At 38.2% G+C, this 19,652-nt stretch overlaps 1 protein-coding gene across 4 annotated transcripts in view; it reads left to right on the plus strand.

Annotated features, from left to right (window-relative positions):
* Positions 1 to 19,652, plus strand: part of C2CD6 (C2 calcium dependent domain containing 6) — a 187,074-nt gene that overhangs the window by 20,507 nt on the left and 146,915 nt on the right. The window lies entirely within an intron of this gene.

A 19,652-nucleotide genomic window follows, 5' to 3' on the forward strand; every position in this document is an offset into this window, starting at 1 on the left:
GCAGAGGTTGCAGTGAGCTGAGATCGTGCCACTGCACTTCAGCCTGGGCAACAAAGCTAGACTCCATCTCAAAAAAAAAAAAAAAAAAAAAAAAGAATGACACTATTCCATACAGCTGCAGGATTCATTGATTTGTCCAATTATTTATTACATTAGTTGAATTTTAGGGGAATCCTAAAGCATTTTCTCTATGCTCCATATTATTTTTCAGACGTTATCTGTTTAAGCATTGAGTAGTGAAGATAGTTTTTTTTATTTTAATACTTTAAGTTCTAGGGTACATGTGCACAACGTGCAGGTTTGTTACATAGGTATACATGTGTCATGTTGGCTTGCTGCACCCATCAACTCATCAGTTACATTAGGTATTTCTCCTAATGCTATCCCTTCCCCAGCCCCCCAACCCCTGACAGGCCCCGGTGTGTGATTTTCCCTGCCCTGCCTCCAAGTGTTCTCATTGTTCAGTTCCCACCTATGAGTGAGAACATGCAGTGTTTGGTTTTCTGTCCTTGTAATAGTTTGCTAAGAATGATGGTTTCCAGCTTCGTCCATGTCCCTGCAAAGGACATTAACTCATCCTTTTTTTTTTTTTAATTTATTTATTTGTTTATTTATTTTTTTAATTATTATTATACTTTAAGTTCTAGGGTACATGTGCATAATGTGCAGGTTTGTTACATATGTATACCTGTGCCATGTTGGTGTGCTGCACCCATCAACTCGTCAGCACCCATCAACTCGTCATTTACATCAGGTATAACTCCCAATGCAATCCCTCTCCCCTCCCCCACCATGATAGGCCCCGGTGTGTGATGTTCCCCTTCCCGAGTCCAAGTGATCTCATTGTTCAGTTCCCACCTGTGAGTGAGAACATGCGGTGTTTGGTTTTCTGTTCTTGCAATAGTTTGCTGAGAATGATGGTTTCCAGCTGCATCCATGTCCCTACAAAGGACACAAACTCATTCTTTTTTATGGCTGCATAGTATTCCATGGTGTGTCTGTGCCACATTTTCCCAATCCAGTCCATCACTGATGGACATTTGGGTTGATTCCAAGTCGTTGCTATTGTGAATAGTGCCGCAATAAACATACGTGTACATGTGTTTTTATAGCAGCATGATTTATAATCCTTTGGGTATATACCCAGTAGTGGGATGGCTGGGTCATATGGTACATCTAGTTCTAGATCCTTGAGGAATCGCCATACTGTTTTTCATAATGGTTGAACTAGTTTACAATCCCATCAACAGTGTAAAAGTGTCCCTATTTCTCCACATCCTCTCCAGCACCTGTTGTTTCCTGACTTTTTAATGATTGCCACTCTAACTGGTGTGAGATGGTATCTCATTGTGGTTTTGATTTGCATTTCTCTGATGGCCAGTGATGATGAGCATTTTTTCATGTGTCTGTTGGCTGTATGCATGTCTTCTTTTGAGAAATGTCTGTTCATATCCTTTGCCCACTTTTTGATGGGGTTGTTTTTTTCTTGTAATTTGTTTGAGTTCTTTGTAGATTCTGGATATTAGCCCTTTGTCAGATGTAACTCATCCTTTTTTATGACTGCGTAGTATTCCATGGTGTATATGTGCCACATTTTCTTAATCCAGTCTATCACTGATGGACATTTGGGTTGGTTCCAAGTCTTTGCTATTGTGAATAGTGCTGCAATAAACATACATGTGCATGTGTCTTTACAGCAGCATGATTTATAATCCTTTGGGTATATACTCAGTAATGGGATCGCTAGGTTAAATGGTATTTCTAGTTCTGGATCCTTGAGGAATTGCCACACTGTGAAGACAGTTTTTTAAGCATAGGGTTTTGTTTGTTTGTTTTTTTAAGTAACAAAAAGACAAGGAATAGTTTTGCTCGAGGCAATACATACTGTTTGTTTTACTCTGCAAATAGTTTTCCTAAGCTTCATTGGCAAATTCTCAAGAATTTGGGGGATATATGTCCATTTAAATAAAATTTGAAACATTAATACTTGAAAATAATGTAAAGTATATAGTAAGGTGTTTATCTTCATTAGCATAATCAAAATCTTTTTCCTGTATTTATTTAAATAGGTACTGTTAGTTTGAGCACATTAAAAGGACAGTTTTAATGGAACTCTAATAGAAAGTTTGAGAATGACTTAATAATTACACAGAAAATTGGACAAGCAAGCAAAGAAACAAAAAATCAAGATACATGTTAACTACAGGGAAATTGAAAAATGATACATGAAAGGAAATATAATTATTGTAATATATTGTTAAACTCTGAATGATAGTTATACATATAAACTAATACAAACACTAACAATCTAACAAAAATGTATGTTATAGAATATATTGGAGGAATGGCAAGAAGTATGAAAACTGTCGGGGGGGAATAGAGAGATAATATTTTTCTTCCACAATATGCAGTTAATACTTAGTATGTCAAACTAAAAAATCAATGAATAATATAAGCATGTTACTTAGAAACAGGAAGGCAAAACGTAGAGAAATTTATTTAGAGGTCGAAAAGGTAGCTTCCGAGGAGTGGAAATTAGGGGGTGGGTGGGGTGGAATTCTAATATTGTAGCCAGGATTTAATTTACAGAAGTATGACTATATGAAAACGTGGAGAGGTACTGTCATCAAAAAAAGAATTTGTTATATTCTCTGAGAGTAGGGGACATGAAACACCACTGAGGGCCACAGGGGAAGTAGCAGAATGGTCAGGAGGCAGCGGACAGGAGTGAGGGAAGAATCTAGGCCTTTTGGGGGTTGCTGAGGGGAAGGTAAGGCAGGAAAACAGTTTAGGATTGGCTAGTTTGAATAATTTCAGGGGTCTTTGGGTTATAGAAATGGTCTCTAGTTTTCTAATACCTGGCCCTGGGATAATTTAGGGCAAAGGAAATGTGTGAGAATTAGATTAGGAGGTGGTTGGCTGGGCACGGTGGCTCATGCCTGTAATCCCAGCCCTTTGGGAGGCCGAGGAGAGCGGATCACTTAAGGTCATGAGTTTGAGACCAGCCTGGCTAACATGGTGAAACCTATCTCTACTAAGAATACAAAACTTAGCTGGGTGTGGTGGCACGTGCCTGTAATCCCAGCTACCTGGGAGGCTGAGACAAGAGAATTGCTTGAACCCGGGAGACAGAGTTTGCAGTGAGCTGAGATGGCACTACTGCACTCCAGCCTGGGCAACAGAGTGAGACAAAAAAACAAAAACAAAAACAAACACACAAAAAATGGTGGGTGGAGCTATAGTGTTGGGATTGGTTAGTTTGCAATTAAAAGATGTGCTCTCTGCTAAGCCTTTGCTGTCTCTAGCAGTCTAACACTGGGAGGGGAAGTCTCTCCCTCAACAAGCTTTTTAAGATGCCAGAATTTCATAACGTACAGAAGCTTTTTTTTTTTTCTCTCTTAAAAACAAACCAAAATGTGATTGAGCATAGTGGCTCACACCTATAATCCCAGCATTTTGGGAGGCCAAAGCAGGTGGATTGCTTGAGGCCTGGAGTTCTAAACTGGTGAGACCCCGTCTCTACAAAAGAAATATTAAAAAATTAACTGGGTGTGGTGGCATGTACCTGTAATCCCAGTTACTCCGGAGACTGAGGCAGAGAATGGCTTGCAACCAGTAGTTTGAGGCTGCAGTGAGCCATGATCCTATCACTGCACTCCAGCTTGAGTGACAGAGTGCGACCCTGTCTCAAAAATAAACCAAAACAAACAACATCAACAAAACAACAAAACCATGATTAATACAGGTGAGAGTAAAAAAAGTACTTTAACCATTGTAGAAATTTTTGACTTTACATAGTATATAATTAGGATAAAATAAAATTACATTGCATACATTTTAGGACTTTAATTTGCTAAAATGTACAACATAGATCTAGGTTAAAAAATTTTAAATCCATACAAACTAACAACTGAAAACACATGGGAAGTGGATTTAACTTAGTTTAATTGTTCCAGAAAGCTGCTGGGAAAGTGATATAAAAACTCAGACTGAAGAATGAGTAGCAGCGAATTTCTGGTTCTGGCCATGCTGGAATATTTGGTATTGGATTCACATGTCTGCTCTAAACAGCTATGAAACAGAAAAATACATGAAGAAACTATATCCTGGCATGGGACAATGGAAAGTGGAGGGAGGCACTTCTAAAGAGAAGGGAAGCTGGCCGGGCGCGGTGGCTCAAGCTTCTAATCCCAGCACTTTGGGAGGCCGAGACGGGCGGATCACGAGGTCAGGAGATCGAGACCATCCTGGCTAACACGGTGAAACCCCGTCTCTACTAAAAACTACAAAAAACTAGCGGGGCGAGGTGGCGGCGCTTGTAGTCCCACCCGGGAGGCTGAGGCAGGAGAATGGCGTGAACCCGGAAGGCGGAGCTTGCAGTGAGCTGAGATCCGGCCACAGCACTCCAGCCTGGGTGACAGAGCGAGACTCCGTCTCAAAAAAAAAAAAAAAAAAAGAGAGAGAAGGGAAGCACAAGCGGAGAGCTCCACATTTAAGCAGCTTTTTATCTGGCAGCGATTCCTGCACAGCAAAGTGAAACCCAAGAAGAGCGTGGCAGTCTTGGTGCGCGGAGGAAGCAGACGCCGAGCGGAGGAAGCAGACGCCGAGCGGAGGAAGCAGACGCCGAGCGGAGGAAGCAGAGATGGCAGTTTAGTACCCCTATGGAGACTGGAATTTGTTGAGCAGGGTTCTAAAGAAAAAGGAATAGCAGATAAAGAGCCCAGAAATCTATGTAGGTATTCTACTCCGGTTCTTGGCTGAAAATCAGTTGTGTGTACTGATTTTCCAGGAGAAACCTCCAGGAGAAACTACAGAGAACAGACGCTGGAGGGCTGAGAGCTGACTAGGAAATTAGAAGTCCAAATTCAGAGTTATTGGAGTTTGACTCAGCGAAAGCAGAGAGATCTCATTGAATAGTCCCAGAATTCAGTTGAGATCCCTGAAAGGCCAAGTTTTAGGAGCAAGGACCATGTTCTACAGAAACTGCAATAGACCCATCCTCTAACGAAGCCTCTATAGGACGAACATAATCTGCCAGGAATTGCCTTCCAAAAAAGAACTGAACACTTTTTAGAGGAAGATATTTTAAAAATCCAGAGTATCATTTATAATGTCCATTCATACAATAAAAAATTACCACTTACGGAGGGATAAAAGCAGTCAATAGAAGTAAACCCACAGATGACCCAGATGTTCAAATTAGAAACAAGAACTTTAAAATAACTGTCATAAACATATCAAAGTGGAAACGGTGTACAAAAGGTGGACAAAATGGAAATTCTGAAGACAGTGAAAATGGAAAAGAACCAAGTAAAAATTCTAGATCTAAAAAATACGGTATTTGAAATAGATAGTTCATTGAAGGACTTAAAAGCATTCTGGAAACAGAGAAAGGATCTGTGAACTGAAAGACTGGTCCATCAAAATCATTCAAATCGAAGCTCAGAGGAAAAAAAGATTGGAAAAATGTAAGAAATTGGTGGGATACTGTCACTCAATTTATAACATATAGTTGAGTCCCAGAGGAAGAGAAGAGGAAATATATTTTTTTAACTTTTAAGTTCTGGGGTACATGTGTAGGCTTGGTACATAGGTAAATTTGTGTCATGGGGGTTTGTTGTACAGATTATTTCATCACCAGGTATTAAGCCTAGTACTCAGTTATTTTTCTGATCCTCTGCTTCCTCCTACCTTCCACCCTCTGATAGGCCCCGCTGTGTTTTGTTCCCCTCTATGTATCCATATGTTCTAATCATTTAGCTCCCACTTATAAGGGAGAACATGTAGTATTTGTTTTTCTGTTCTTATGTTTGTTTGCTAAGGATAATGGCCTCCAGCTCCATCCATGCCCCTGGAATGGATAGGATCTCGTTTTTTTTATGGCTGCATAGTATTCCATGGTGCATATGTACTACATTTTCTTTATCCAGTCTATCATTGATGGGCGTTCAGGTTGATTACATGTCTTTGCCCTTGTGAATGGTGCTGCAATGAGCATATGCATGCATGTGTTTTTGTAATAGAACAATTCATATTCTTTTGGGTATATATCCAGTAATGGGATTGCTGGGTCAAATGGTATTTTTGTTTTTAGGTCTTTGAGGAATCACCACACTGTCTTCCACCATGGTTGAACTAATTTACACTCCCACCAACAGTGTGTAAACATTCCTTTTTCTCTGCAACCTTGTCAGCATCTGTTATTTTTTTTTTTTTTTTGAGTTTTTAGTAATAGCCATTCTGACTGGTGTGAGATGGTGTCTCATTGTGGTTTTGATTTGCATTTCTCTAATGATCAATGATGCTGAGCTTTTTTTCACGTGATTGTTGGCCATATGTGTGTCTTCTTTTGAAAAGTATCTGTTTATGTCCTTTGCCCGCTTTTTAATGGGGTTGTTTGTTTTTTTTCTTGTAAATTTGTTTAAGTTCCTTATAGATGCTGGATATTAGACCTTTGTTAGATGCATAGTTTGCAAAAATGTTCCCCCATTCTTTGGTTGTCTGTTTACTCTGTTAGTTGTTTTGCTGTGCAGAAGCTCTTTAGTTTAATTAGATCCCATTTGTCAATTTTTGCTTTTGTTGAGTTTGCTTTTGGTGTCTTCATCATGAAATCTTTGTCCCTGCCTCTGTCCTGATTGATATTGCTTAGGTTGTCTTCCAAGGTTTTTATTTTATAGTTTTGGGTTTTACATTTAAGTATTTAATCCATCTTGAGTGAATTTTTGTATATGGTATAAGGAAGAGGTCCAGTTTCAATCTTCTGCATATGGCTTGCCAGTTATCCCAGCACCATTTATTGAATATGGAATTCTTTCCCGATTGCTTGTTTTTGTCAGGTTTGTCAAAGATAAGATAGTTGTAGGTGTATGGTCTTACTTCTGGGTTCTCTGTTCTGTTCCTTTGGTCTATGTGTCTGTTTTTGTACCAGTACCATGACGTTTTGGTTACATAGCCCTGTATAGTATAGTTTGAAGTTGGGTAGTGTGATGCCTCTAGCTTTGTTATTTTTGCTTAGGATTGCTTTGGTTATTTGGGCTCTTTTTTGGTTCCATATGAATTTTAAAATAGTTTTCTCTAGTTCTTTGAAGAATCTCAAGGGTGGTTTATTAAGAATAGCATTGAATCTATAAATTTCTTTGGGCAGTAATGGCCATTTTAATGATATTGATTCTTCCTAACTGTGAGCATGGAATGTTTTACCATTTGTTTGTGTCATTTCTGACTTCTTTGAGCAGTGGTTTGTAGTTCTCCTTGTAGAGATCTTTCACCTCTCTAGTTAGCTATACTTCTAGGTATTTTATTCTTTCTATAGGAGTTGTGAATGGGAGTTCATTCCTGATTCAGTTCTTGACTTGTTGTTGGTGTATAGGAATGCTAGTGATTTTTGCACATTGATTTTTTGTCCTAGGACTTTGCTGAAGTTGTTTATCAGTTTAAGAAGCTTTTGGGCTGAGACTATGGGGTTTTCTAGATGTAGGATTATGTCTTCTGCAAACAGGGATAGTTTGACTTCCTCTGTTCCTATTGGGATGCCTTTTATTTCTTTCACTTGCCTGATTGCTCTGGCCAGGATTTCCAATACTATGTTGACTAGGAGTGGTGAGAGAGAGCATCCTTTGTCTTGTGCTAGTTTTTAAGGGGAATAGGGAACTGGTTTGGATTTACATCCATTGTTTTTGAAGCACATCGGCTGAATAACATTGAGGTTTATTTAAAAAAAAAAATAGGGAAGCATTGCCCATTCAGTATGATATTGGCTGTGGGTTTCAATACCTCAATATCTTATTATTCTGAGGTATGGTCCTTCAATATTTAGTTTGTTGAGAGGTTTGACATGAATGGTATTGAATTTTACTCAGTAGCTGCATTATCTGCATCTATTGACATAATCGTGGTTTTTGTCTTTAGTTCTGTTTATGTGATTAATCACATTTATTTATTTGTATATGTTGAGCCAACCTTGCATCCCAAGGATAAAGCCTACTTGATAGTGGTGGACAAGCTTTTTGATCCACTGCTAAATTCAGTTTGCCAGTATTTTGTTGAGGATTTTTGCATCAATGTTCATCAAGAATATTGGCCTAAAGTTTTCTTTTTTGTTGAATCTCTGCCAAGTTTTTATCAGGGTAATGCTGGCCTCATAGAATGAGTTAAGGAGGCATCCCTTCTCCTCAATTTTTGGAAATAGTTTCAGTAGGAATAGTACCAGCTCTTCTTTGTATATCTGGTAAAATTCAGCTATGAATTATTCTGGTCTTGGGCTTTTTCTGGTTGGTAGGCTATTTATTATTGCTTCAATTTCAGAGCTTGTTATTGCTCTATTCAGGGATTCAGTTTCTTCCCGGTTCAGTCTTGGGAGGGTATATGTGACCAGGAATTTATCCATTTCTTGAAGATTTTCTAGCTTATTTGCATAGTGGTGTTCATAATACTCTCCAATGGTTGTTTGTATTTCTGTGGGGTCAGTGGTAATATCCCCCTTATCATTTCTAATTGTGTTTATTTGAATCCAGAAGAGGAAATATTTAAAGAACTAATGACCTAAGTCTTCCCCAAATTGATTAAAAATCCATCCATAGATTCAAGAAACTCAGTGAACCTTAAGTGAATAAGTACAGAAATGATCACACATATGTACATCCCATTCAAACTGCTGAAAACCAAAGATAATGAGAAAATCTTAAAGGCAGCCAGTGGGGGGAAAGACACATTACATTCAGTTGCACAACAATAAGAATATCAGCTGACTCTCCATCAAAAACGATGTAAGTCAGAGGACAAGAGAATGCCAGCTTTGGAAAGCTGGGAGGCAGGGAAAATTCAGCCTAGGTTTCTATATTCAGTGAGAATATACTTCAAAAAGATGGTGAAAGACAAAAGCTGAGAGAATTTATATTTAGAAGACCTGCATGGTAATAAATATCAAAGAAAGCTTCAGGCTGGAGACAAATGATCCCAGATAGAAGCCCAGATGCACAGGAAGGAAGAGCACTAGAAATGGTAAATGTGTGGGTAAAAACACAAGACTATTAAAAAAAATTTCTCCAAAAGACAATCGAGTCTTATTACTTAAAAACACAATAATGTCAAGGAATGATAGGAATTGTAGCATATGTAGAAGTGCAATACATGGCCAGAATAGCACAGAGAATGAGGAGGTGTAAACAGAATTATACTATTGGACATGGTGGCTTAATTTTAATTCAAGATACATTGTGATATGTGAAAGATCCATATTATAATCCCTAGAGCAACCACTAAAAGTTAAACAGAATTGTATTAGGAAGGAAGAAAGGAGAAGGAGAGGGAGGGAGGGAGTCAGAGAGAAGGAGGAAGATGAGTGTGGAAACTAAATTAGCATTAAATTTGAGAACTTAGAAAATGACAGTAAAACTTCAGGAAATCAAGAAGAAGAAATTAATAACAGAAAAGAAATAAATGAGTTATTTACAGCAATATAGATGTTAAAGAAATGTAACAATACAAAAGCTAATTATTAATAAAAGTAGCACAGTAGGCACAATTCTGGTAAGTCTCATTAAGAAAATTATGCAAAATTTGGAATATAGGTATAAATATGAAGGCAGTTTAAAAAGTTAAAAAAGAGAATACCATATATAACTCTATGCCAAAAATTTGAAAATATAGATGAAATAGAATATTGTGTTAGAAAAATATGAATTACATTATGTTTTAGCTCTATTATTTGTAAACTGAATATAGATTTAAACATCCAGTCTGACAGTCTTTGTATTTTATCTACATCTGTTAGTGTAGTACTTAATATATGTAATGTTAATGTATGTAACGTTACTGTAGCATCTGTCACATTTTATGTAATTATAATATATTTGAATTTGAATTGGTTACCTTCTTTTGTGCTTTCTATTTATCCCAATTGAACCATGGATTCTTTTTTCTTTTTTTTTTAATACAAAGTAAATAACCTTTTATTATCATAGTATCCATTAATCCTAGAATAATGATTAGCTCAACACAAAATAGTGTCCTTCACAAAGAAATATTAGATAAAACTAATTAAGCTGCGCTTCTAATTGGCAAAAAAGTTTTGCTATGACAGAATTTAAAAACAAAATAAGAAAGAACAAAAACATATTTAAGCCTTGTTAAAAAAAGATATTTGTCATCAGAGTAAAGTAATACATTATTATGATATTTTGACATTATTTACTCACATTCAATTTTATCTGATTGGTGTTGAGTTAATCATCAAACAAAAATATACTACTTAATAAAGCTAATTATATGCAAATAGGCTTTGAATAATTGAAAGGTGCAACATTTTAGAAAGTGTTGACTATACAGGTAGTTAAGGTAGATTTCTTGACTCTGTTTACCTGTTTTCAGGACCAGTAAATTATTCATAATGATAATTTAATGATTATAAGGTACATTTTCTCCACTTATATAATAAATAAGGAAATAAATGTTGAAGTGTTATTGAAAACACTCTTTTAATTCAACCATGTATTAAAAATTATGTAGGTTCTGCTGCTTCTCTGAACTAATTACCAGTGTCATCTCCATGATTATGTACCATATTCCTTTCACAGAGCAACACTTAAAATGGAAATAACATTATTTATCATACCCGCTTCAATAAACTATATAGTTGAAAATATGCATGAATGAATTTTAAAGTATATGAGCTCTTGAATCAGTGGTGTCACAAAATGGGAAGTAAACATGAATATTGTCATATTAGTTATTCTAATCTTGAGCTCATGACTTTGTGTACTCCTTTATGTAAATTCAAAACAGTAAAATAAACTTCATGCAAATTATTCTGTTCTGAAATCTGTGATTATGTAGATAAAAACTGAGTTTAATTTTACCTTTTCAAGGAGATATTGATGTAAGCATTATGGTCTAATACAAGCATTTCAGGAAAAATGCTGGCTTTTTGATAAAACTTTGTAAAGCATTTTTTTTTTATTATACTTTAAGTTCTAGGGTACATGTGCACAATGTGCAGGTTTGTTACATATGTATACATGTGCCATGTTGGTGTGCTGCACCCATTAACTCGTCATTTACATTAGGTATATCTCCTAATGCTATCCCTCCCCCTGCCCCATCCCCACAATAGGCCCCAGTGTGTGATGTTCCCCTTCCTGTGTCCAAGTGATCTCCTTGTTCAATTCCCACCTATGAGTGAGAACATGTGGTGTTTGATTTTCTGGTCTTGCAATAGTTTCCTCAGAATGATGGTTTCCAGCTACATCCATGTCCCTACAAAGGACATGAACTCATCCTTTTTTATGGTTGCATAGTATTCCATGGTGTATCTGTGCCACATTTTCTTAATCCAGTCTGTCACTGATGGACATTTGGGTTAATTCCAAGTCTTTGCTATTGTGAATAGTGCCACAATAAACATACATGTGCGTCTGTCTTTATAGCAGCATGATTTATAATCCTTTGGGTATATACCTAGTAATGGGATGGCTGGGTCAAATGGTATTTCTAGTTCTAGATCCTTGAGGAATCGCCACACTGTTTTCCACAATGGTTGAACTAATTTACAGTCCCACCAACAGTGTAAAAGTGTTCCTATTTCTCCACATCCTCTCCAGCACCTGTTTGTTTCCTGATTTTTTAATGATTGCCATTCTAACTGGTGTCAGATGGTGTCACATTGTGGTTTTGATTTGCATTTCTCTGATGGCGAGTGATGATGAGCATTTTTTCGTGTGTCTGTTGGCTGTATGAATGTCTTCTTTTGAGAAATGTCTGTTCATATCCTTTGCCCACTTTTTGATGGGGTTGTTTGTTTTTTTCCTGTAAATTTGTTTGAGTTCTTTGTAGGTTCTGGATATTAGCCCTTTGTCAGATGAGTAGATTTCAAAAATTTTCTCCCATTCTGTAGGTTGCCTGTTCGCTCTGATGGTAGTTTCTTTTGCTGTGCAGAAGCTCTTTAGTTTAATTAGATCCCATCTGTCAATTTTGGCTTTTGTTGCCGTTGCTTTTGGTGTTTCAGACATAAAGTCCTTGCTCGTGCCTATGTCCTGAAAGGTATTACCTAGGTTTTCTTCTAGGGTTTTTATGGTTTTAGGTCTAACACTTAAGTCTCTAATCCATCTTGAATTAATTTCCGTATAAGGAGTAAGGAAAGGATCCAGTTTCAGCTTTCTACTTATGGCTAGCTGATTTTCCCAGCACCATTTATCAAATAGGGAATCCTTTCCCCATTTCTTGTTTTTGTCAGGTTTGTCAAAGATCAGATGGCTGTAGATGTGTGGTATTATTTCTGAGGGTTCTGTTCTGTTCCATTGGTCTATATCTCTGTTTTGGTACCAGTACCATGCTGTTTTGGTTACTGTAGCCTTGTAGTATAGTTTGAAGTCAGGTAGCGTGATGCCTCCAGCTTTGTTCTTTTGGCTTAGGATTGTCTTGGCAATGCGGGCTCTTTTTTGGTTCCATATGAACTTTAAAGCAGTTTTTTCCAATTCTGTGAAGAAAGTCATTGGTAGCTTAATGGGGATGGCATTGAATCTGTAAATTACCTTGGGCAGTATGGCCATTTTCATGATATTGATTCTTCCTATCCATGAGCATGTTATGTTCTTCCATTTGTTTGTGTCCTCTTTGATTTCACTGAGCAGTGGTTTGTAGTTCTCCTTGAAGAGTTCCTTCACATCCCTTGTAAATTGGATTCCCAGGTATTTTATTCTCTTTGAAGCAATTGTGAATGGGAGTTGATTCATGATTTGGCTCTCTGTCTGTTATTGGTGTAAAAAAAAAAAAGAATACTTCTGGTTTTTGTACATTGATTTTTGTATCTGAGACTTTGCTGAAGTTGCTTATCAGCTTAAGGAGATTTTGGGCTGCAACCGTGGAGTTTTCTAAATATACAATCATGTCGTCTGCAAACAGGGACAATTTGACTTCTTCTTTTCCTAACTGAATACCCTTTATTTCTTTCTCTTGCCTGACTGCCCTGGCCAGAACTTCCAACACTATGTTGAATAGGAGTGGTGAGAGAGGGCATCCCTGTCTTGTGCCGGATTTCAAAGGGAATGCTTCTAGTTTTTGCCCATTCTGTACGATATTGGCTGTGGGTTTGTCATAAATAGCTCTTATTATTTTGAGATACGTTCCATCAATACCGAATTTATTGAGAGTTTTTAGCATGAAGGGCTGTTGAATTTTGTCAAAGGGATTTTCTGCATCTATTGAGATAATCATGTGGTTTTTGTCTTTGGTTCTGTTTATATGCTGAATTACGTTTATTGATTTGCGTATGTTGAACCAGGCTTGCATCCCAGAGATGAAGCCCACTTGATCATGGTGGATAAGCTTTTTGATGTGCTGCTGGATTCAATTTGCCAGTATTTTATTGAGGATTTTTGTATCGATGTTCATCAGGGATATTCATCTAAAATTCTCTGTTTTTTGTTTTGTCTCTGCCAGGCTTTGGTATCAGGATGATGTTGGCCTCAAAAATGAGTTAGGGAGGATTCCCTCTTTTTCTATTGATTGGAATAGTTTTAGAGGAATGGTACCAGCTCCTCCTTGTACCTCTGGTAGAATTCGGCTGTGAATTTGTCTGGTCCTGGACTTTTTTTGGTTGGTAGGATATTAATTATTGCCTCAATTTCAGAGCCTGTTATTGGTCTATTCAGGGATTCAACTTCTTCCTGGGTTAGTCTTGGGAGAGTATATGTGTCTAGGAATGTATCCATTTCTTCTAGGTTTTCTAATTTATTTGCATAGAGGTATTTATAGTATTCTCTGATGGTAGTTTGTATTTCTTTGGGGTCAGTGGTGATATCCCGTTTATCATTTTTTATTGCATCTATTTGATTCTTCTCTCTTTTCTTCTTTATTAGTCTTGCTAGTGGTCTATCAATTTTGTTGATCTTTTCAAAAAACCAGCTCCTGGATTCATTGATTTTTTGAAGGATTTTTTGTGTCTCTATCTCCTTCAGTTCTGCTCTGATCTTGGTTATTTCTTGCCTTCTGCTAGCTTTTGAATGTGTTTGCTCTTGTTTCTCTAGTTCTTTTAATTGTGATGTTAGGGTGTCAGTTTTAGATCTTTCCCGCTTTCTCTTGTGGGCATTTAGTGCTATAAATTTCTCTCTACACACTGCTTTAAATGTGTCCCAGAGATTCTGGTATGTTGTATCTTTGTTCTCGTTGGTTTCAAAGAACATGTTTATTTCTACCTTCATTTTGTCATGTACCCAATAGTCATTCAGGAGCAGGTTGTTCAGTTTCCATATAGTTAAGCAGTTTTGATTGAGTTTCTTAGTCCTGAGTTCTAATTTGATTGCACTGTGGTCTGAGAGACAGTGTGTTATAATTTGTGTTCTTTTACATTTGCTGAGGAGTGCTTTACTTCCAACTATGTGGTCAATTTTGGAATAAGTGTGATGTGGTGCTGAGAAGAATGTATGTTCTGTTGATTTGGGGTGGAGAGTTCTGTAGATGTCTATTAGATCTGCTTGGTGCAGAGCTGAATTCAATTCCTGGATATCCTTGTTAACTTTCTGTCTCATTGATCTGTCTAACGTTGACAGTGGGGTGTTAAAGTCTCCCATTATTATTGTGTGGGAGTCTAAGTCTCTTTGCACGTCTCTAAGGACTTGGTTTATGAATCTGGGTGCTCCTGTATTGGGTGCATATATATTTAAGATAGTTAGCTCTTCTTGTTGAATTGATCCCTTTACCATTATGTAATGGCCTTCTTTGTCTCTTTTGATCTTTGTTGGTTTAAAGTCTGTTTTATCTGAGACTAGGATTGCAACCCCTGCCTTTTTTTGTTTTCCATTTGCTTGGTAGATCTTCCTCCATCCCTTTATTTTGAGCCTATGTGTGTGTCTGCATGTGAGATGGGTCTCCTGAATACAGCACACTGATGGGTCTTGACTCTTTATCCGATTTGCCTTTCTGTGTCTTCTAATTGGACTATTTAGTCCATTTACATTTAAGGTTAATATTGTTATGTGTGAACTTGATCCCATCATTATGATATTAGCTGGTTATTTTGCTCGTTAGTTGATGCAGTTTCTTCCTAGCCTCGATGGTCTTTACATTTTGGCATGTTTTTGCAATGGCTGGTACTGGTTGTTCCTTTCCATGTTTAGTGCTTCCTTCAGGATCTCTTGTAGCGCAGGCCTGGTGGTGACAAAATCTCTCAGAAATTTGCTTATCTGTAAATGATTTTATTTCTCCTTCACTTACGAAACTTAGGTTGACTGGATATGAAATTCTGAGTTGAACATCCTTTTCTTTAAGAATGTTGAATATTGGCCCCCACTCTCTTCTGGCTTGTAGAGTTTCTGCCAAGAGATCTGCTGTTAGGCTGATGGGCTTCCCTTTGTGGGTAACCCGGCCTTTCTCTCTGGCTGCCCTTAACATTTTTTCCTTCATTTCAACTTTGGTGAATCTGACAATTATGTGTCTTGGAGTTGCTCTTCTTGAGGAGTATCTTTGTGGCATTCTCTGTATTTCCTGAATTTGAATGTTGGCCTGCCTTGCTAGGTTGAGGAAGTTCTCCTGGATAATATCCTGCAGAGTATTTTCCAACTTGGATCCATTCTCCACGTCACTTTCAGGCACACCAATCAGACATAGATTTGGTCTTTTCACATAGTCCCATATTTCTTGGAGGCTTTGTTTATTTCTTTTTACTCTTTTTTCTCTAAACTTCTTTTCTCACTTCATTTCATTCATTTGATCTTCAATCACTGATACTCTTTCTTCCATTTGATCGAATCAGTTACTGAAGCTTGTGCATTTGTCATGTAGTTCTCGTGTCGTGGTTTCCAGCTCTATCAGGTCATTTAAGGACTTCTCTATATTGGTTATTCTAGTTATCCATTTTTCCATTCTTTCTTCACCGTCTTTAGTTTCTTTGCACTGGGTACGTAGTTTCTCCTTTAGCTCTGAGAAGTTTGATCGTCTGAAGCCATCTTCTCTCAACTCGTGAAAGTCATTCTCCATCCAGCTTTGTTCTGTTGCTGGTGATGAGCTGCGTTCCTTTGGAGGGGAGATGCACTCTGATGTTTTGAATTTCTAGCTTTTCTGTACTGCTTTTTCCCCATCTTTGTGGTTTTATCTGCCTTTGGTCTTTGATGATGCTGATGTACTGATGGGGTTTTGGTGTGGGTGTCCTTTCTGTTTGTTAGTTTTTCTTCTAACAGTCAGGACCCTCAGCTGCAGGTCTGTTGGAGTTTGCTTGAGGTCCACTCCAGACCCTGTTTGCCTGGGTATCAGCCGCAGAGGCTGCAGAAGATAGAATATTGCTGAACGGCAAGTTTTGCTGTCTGATTCTTGCTCTGGAAGCTTTGTCTCAGAGGTGTACCCAGCCGTGTGAGATGTGAGGTGTCAGTCTGCACCTAGTGGGGGATGTCTCCCAGTTAGGCTACTCAGGGGTCTGGGACCCACTTGAGTATGCAGTCTGTCTGTTCTCAGATCTCAAGTTCCATGGTGAGAGAACCATTGCTCTCCTCAAAGCTGTCAGACAGGGTCATTTACATCTGCCAAGGTTTCTGCTGCTTTTTGTTTAGCAATGCCCTGTCCCCAGAGGTGGAATCTACAGAGGCAGGCAGGCCTCCTTGAGCTGTGGTGGGCTCCACCCAGTTCGAGCTTCCCGGCAGCTTTGTTTACCTACTTAAGCCTCAGCAATGGCAGGTGCAACTCCCCCAGCCTCGCTGTCCCCTTGCAGTGAGATCTCAGACTGCTGTGCTAGCAATGAGGGAGGCTCTGTGGGCATGGAACTCTCTGGGCCAGGCGTGGGATATAATCTCTGGTGTGCTGTTTGCTAAAACCCTTGGTAAAGTGCAGTGTTAGGGTGGGAGTTACCCGATTTTCCAGGTGTTGTGTGTCTCAGTTTCCCTTGGCTTGGAAAAGGAATTCTCTTCCCCCTTGTGCTTCCCAGGTGAGGCGATGCCTCACCTTGCTTCAGCTCTCGCTGGTCAGGCTGCACCCACTGACCAGCACTGACTGTCCTGTCCAACACGCCCCAGAGAGATGAACCCGGTACCTCAGTTGAAAATGCAGAAATCACCTGTCTTCTGTGACACTTACGCTGGGAGCTGTTCCTATTTGGCCATCTTGGGCGTCCCTGCTGTGGATTATTTTTAATTCCTTCCTCTTTTGTCGTCTTTTCTTCATCTCCGGGATTGAATACAGTTGATGCTTGGACAACACAGGCACTGAGGCACTGACCCCCCCACTCTGCAGTCAAAACTCTGACTTCCCCAGTCAGTAGACTACTAATAGTCTACTATTGACTAGAATTTTTACCAATAACATAAACAGTTGATTGACACATATTTTGTATGTTATATTTTATATATTGTATTCTTACAATACTGCAACTAGAGAAAAGAAAATGTGAAGAAAATCATAGGGAAAAGAAAGCATATTTACTGTTCATTAAGTGGAAGAGGATCATCATAAAGGTCTTCATTCTTGTTTTCACATTGAGCAGGCTGAGAAAGAAGAGAGGTTGGTCTTGCTCTCTCAAAGGTGGGAGAAGAGGAAGTAGTGGAGGAGGTAGAAGGAGCGGCAGGCACACTGGGTCTAACTTTTATATAAAAAAACCATGTATAAGTGGACTCATGCAGCTCAAACCATGTTGTTCAAGGGTCAACTGTATTTTACAATTTCATTCCATTTTTCTTCTTTCTTGTTTTGGAGATTATGCACTACTCTTTTAAAAAATGGCTATCATAGAAATTTTGTATGCTTATCAAATCTGATGTTTAACAATACCCTCATCCTTCATCCTTCTCCTGGGAAGAGCAAGGATCTTAGAAACTTTAATTCCATTTATTGCCCTCAACTAATATGTTATTATTGTCTCTTTTTTTTTTGTATTTTTAATTCCCCTGAGTTGTAATTTGTATTTATTTAATATAGTCTATATTTGTTTAGTTTACCTACATGTTTGCCACTTTAACTTTTCTTACAGCTCAGATCATCCTCCTGGGGTCAGTTATCTTCTGTCATAACTATTTATTTAAAATTATTTTTCCTATGAGAGTTAATTGGTGATGTAATTATTTTGTTTGCCTGGTTTTTTTTTTTTTTTTTCTTGTTCTGTAGAGATTTTTTTTTTTTTTTTTAATACTTTAAGTCCTGGGATACATGTGTAGAATGTGCAGGTTTGTTACATAGGTATACACGTGCCATGGTAGTTTGCTGCACCCATCATACCGTCACCTACATTAGGTATCTCTCCTAATGCTATCCCTCCCTTATCCCCCCACCCCTTGATAGGCCCCTCCCTGTGTGATGTTCCCCTCCCTGTGTCCATGTGTTCTCATTTTTCAACTCCCACTTATGAGTGAGAACATGTGGTGTTTGGTTTTCTGTTTTGTTAGTTTGAAGGTCTTTATGCCATTCTCATTTTTGAATGAAAATTTTATTGAGTATAGAATTGTAAATTTGCAGTTATTTTCTGAAGTATCATTTCACTATCTCTTAGCATCCATATTTGTTGAAGAGAAGTCACTTGTCAGTCTGTCACCTTTGAAAATAATGTATCTTCCTCTCTGTGTGTGTGTTATAAATATTTTTCTTCTAATTTCACTCTGATGTGTCTGTATTTGGGTTTCTGTATATTATGTTCAGATTTATTGGCTGCTTAACCTGGATTGTTGATGTTCATTAATTATGAAAAATTATTAGTTAATCTTTCTTTCCTTCCTTCCTTCCTTCCTTCTTTCTTTCAGACAGAGTCTCACTCTGTCACCCAGGCTGGAGTGCAGTGGCACAATCTCGGCTCACTGCAACCTCCACCTCCCAGGTTCAAGCGATTCTCTTGCCTCAGCTTCCTGAGTAGCTGGGATTACAGGTGCGTGACACCATGCCCAGCTAATTTTTGTATTTTTAGTAGATACAAGGTTTCATCATGTTGGTCAGACTGGTCTCAAATTCCTGACCTCATGATTCACCCACCTCAACCTCCCAAAGTACTGGGATTACAGGCATGAGCCACCATGCCCGGCTAGCTAATATTTCTTAAAATAGTGCCTCTCTGCTCCATTTTCTTAATCCTTTATTTCCTTTCCTTGGACTCTGGTTAACTTATGTTAGGTATTCTTACACTATCTTCCATATCTTTTAACCTATAAAAAATATTTTTCATCACTTTGTCTCTCTGCCTTGCATTCTACGTAATTCTTGTGATCTTTATTTTATTTTATTATTATTAGTTTTATTGAGACAGGGTCTCTGTCACCCACACTGGAGGGCAGTGGCACCATCACGGCTCACTGAAGCCTCAGCCTTCTGAGCTCAAGTGATCCTCCTATCTCAGCCTCCTGAGTAACTGGGACTAAAGACGTGCACTACTATGCTTGGCTACTTTTCATATTTTTTTGGAGAGATGGGATTTTGCCATGTTGCCAAGGCTAGTATCAAATGCCTGGGCTGGAGCAATTCACCTGCCTTGGCCTCCCAAAGTGCTGGGATTCCTTAATTCTGGTTCATTAATTCTCCAGAGCTGCATCAGATTTGTGGTTGAGTTGATATAGTGTTTTTATTCAATTGTTTTAGTTTTCATTTCTACAAGTTGTTCCTTGTTTAGGTTTGTTAAATCATTTTTAGTTTCCTGTGCCAGGAGTATATTTTCAGCTTTGTTTTTGTTCCTTTAAACATAGTAAACATAGCTCATT

The sequence above is a fragment of the Trachypithecus francoisi genome, unplaced genomic scaffold (assembly GCF_009764315.1).
Source record: "Trachypithecus francoisi isolate TF-2019V2 unplaced genomic scaffold, Tfra_2.0 Lachesis_group13, whole genome shotgun sequence".
In the NCBI taxonomy this organism is placed as follows: Eukaryota; Metazoa; Chordata; class Mammalia; order Primates; family Cercopithecidae; genus Trachypithecus; species Trachypithecus francoisi.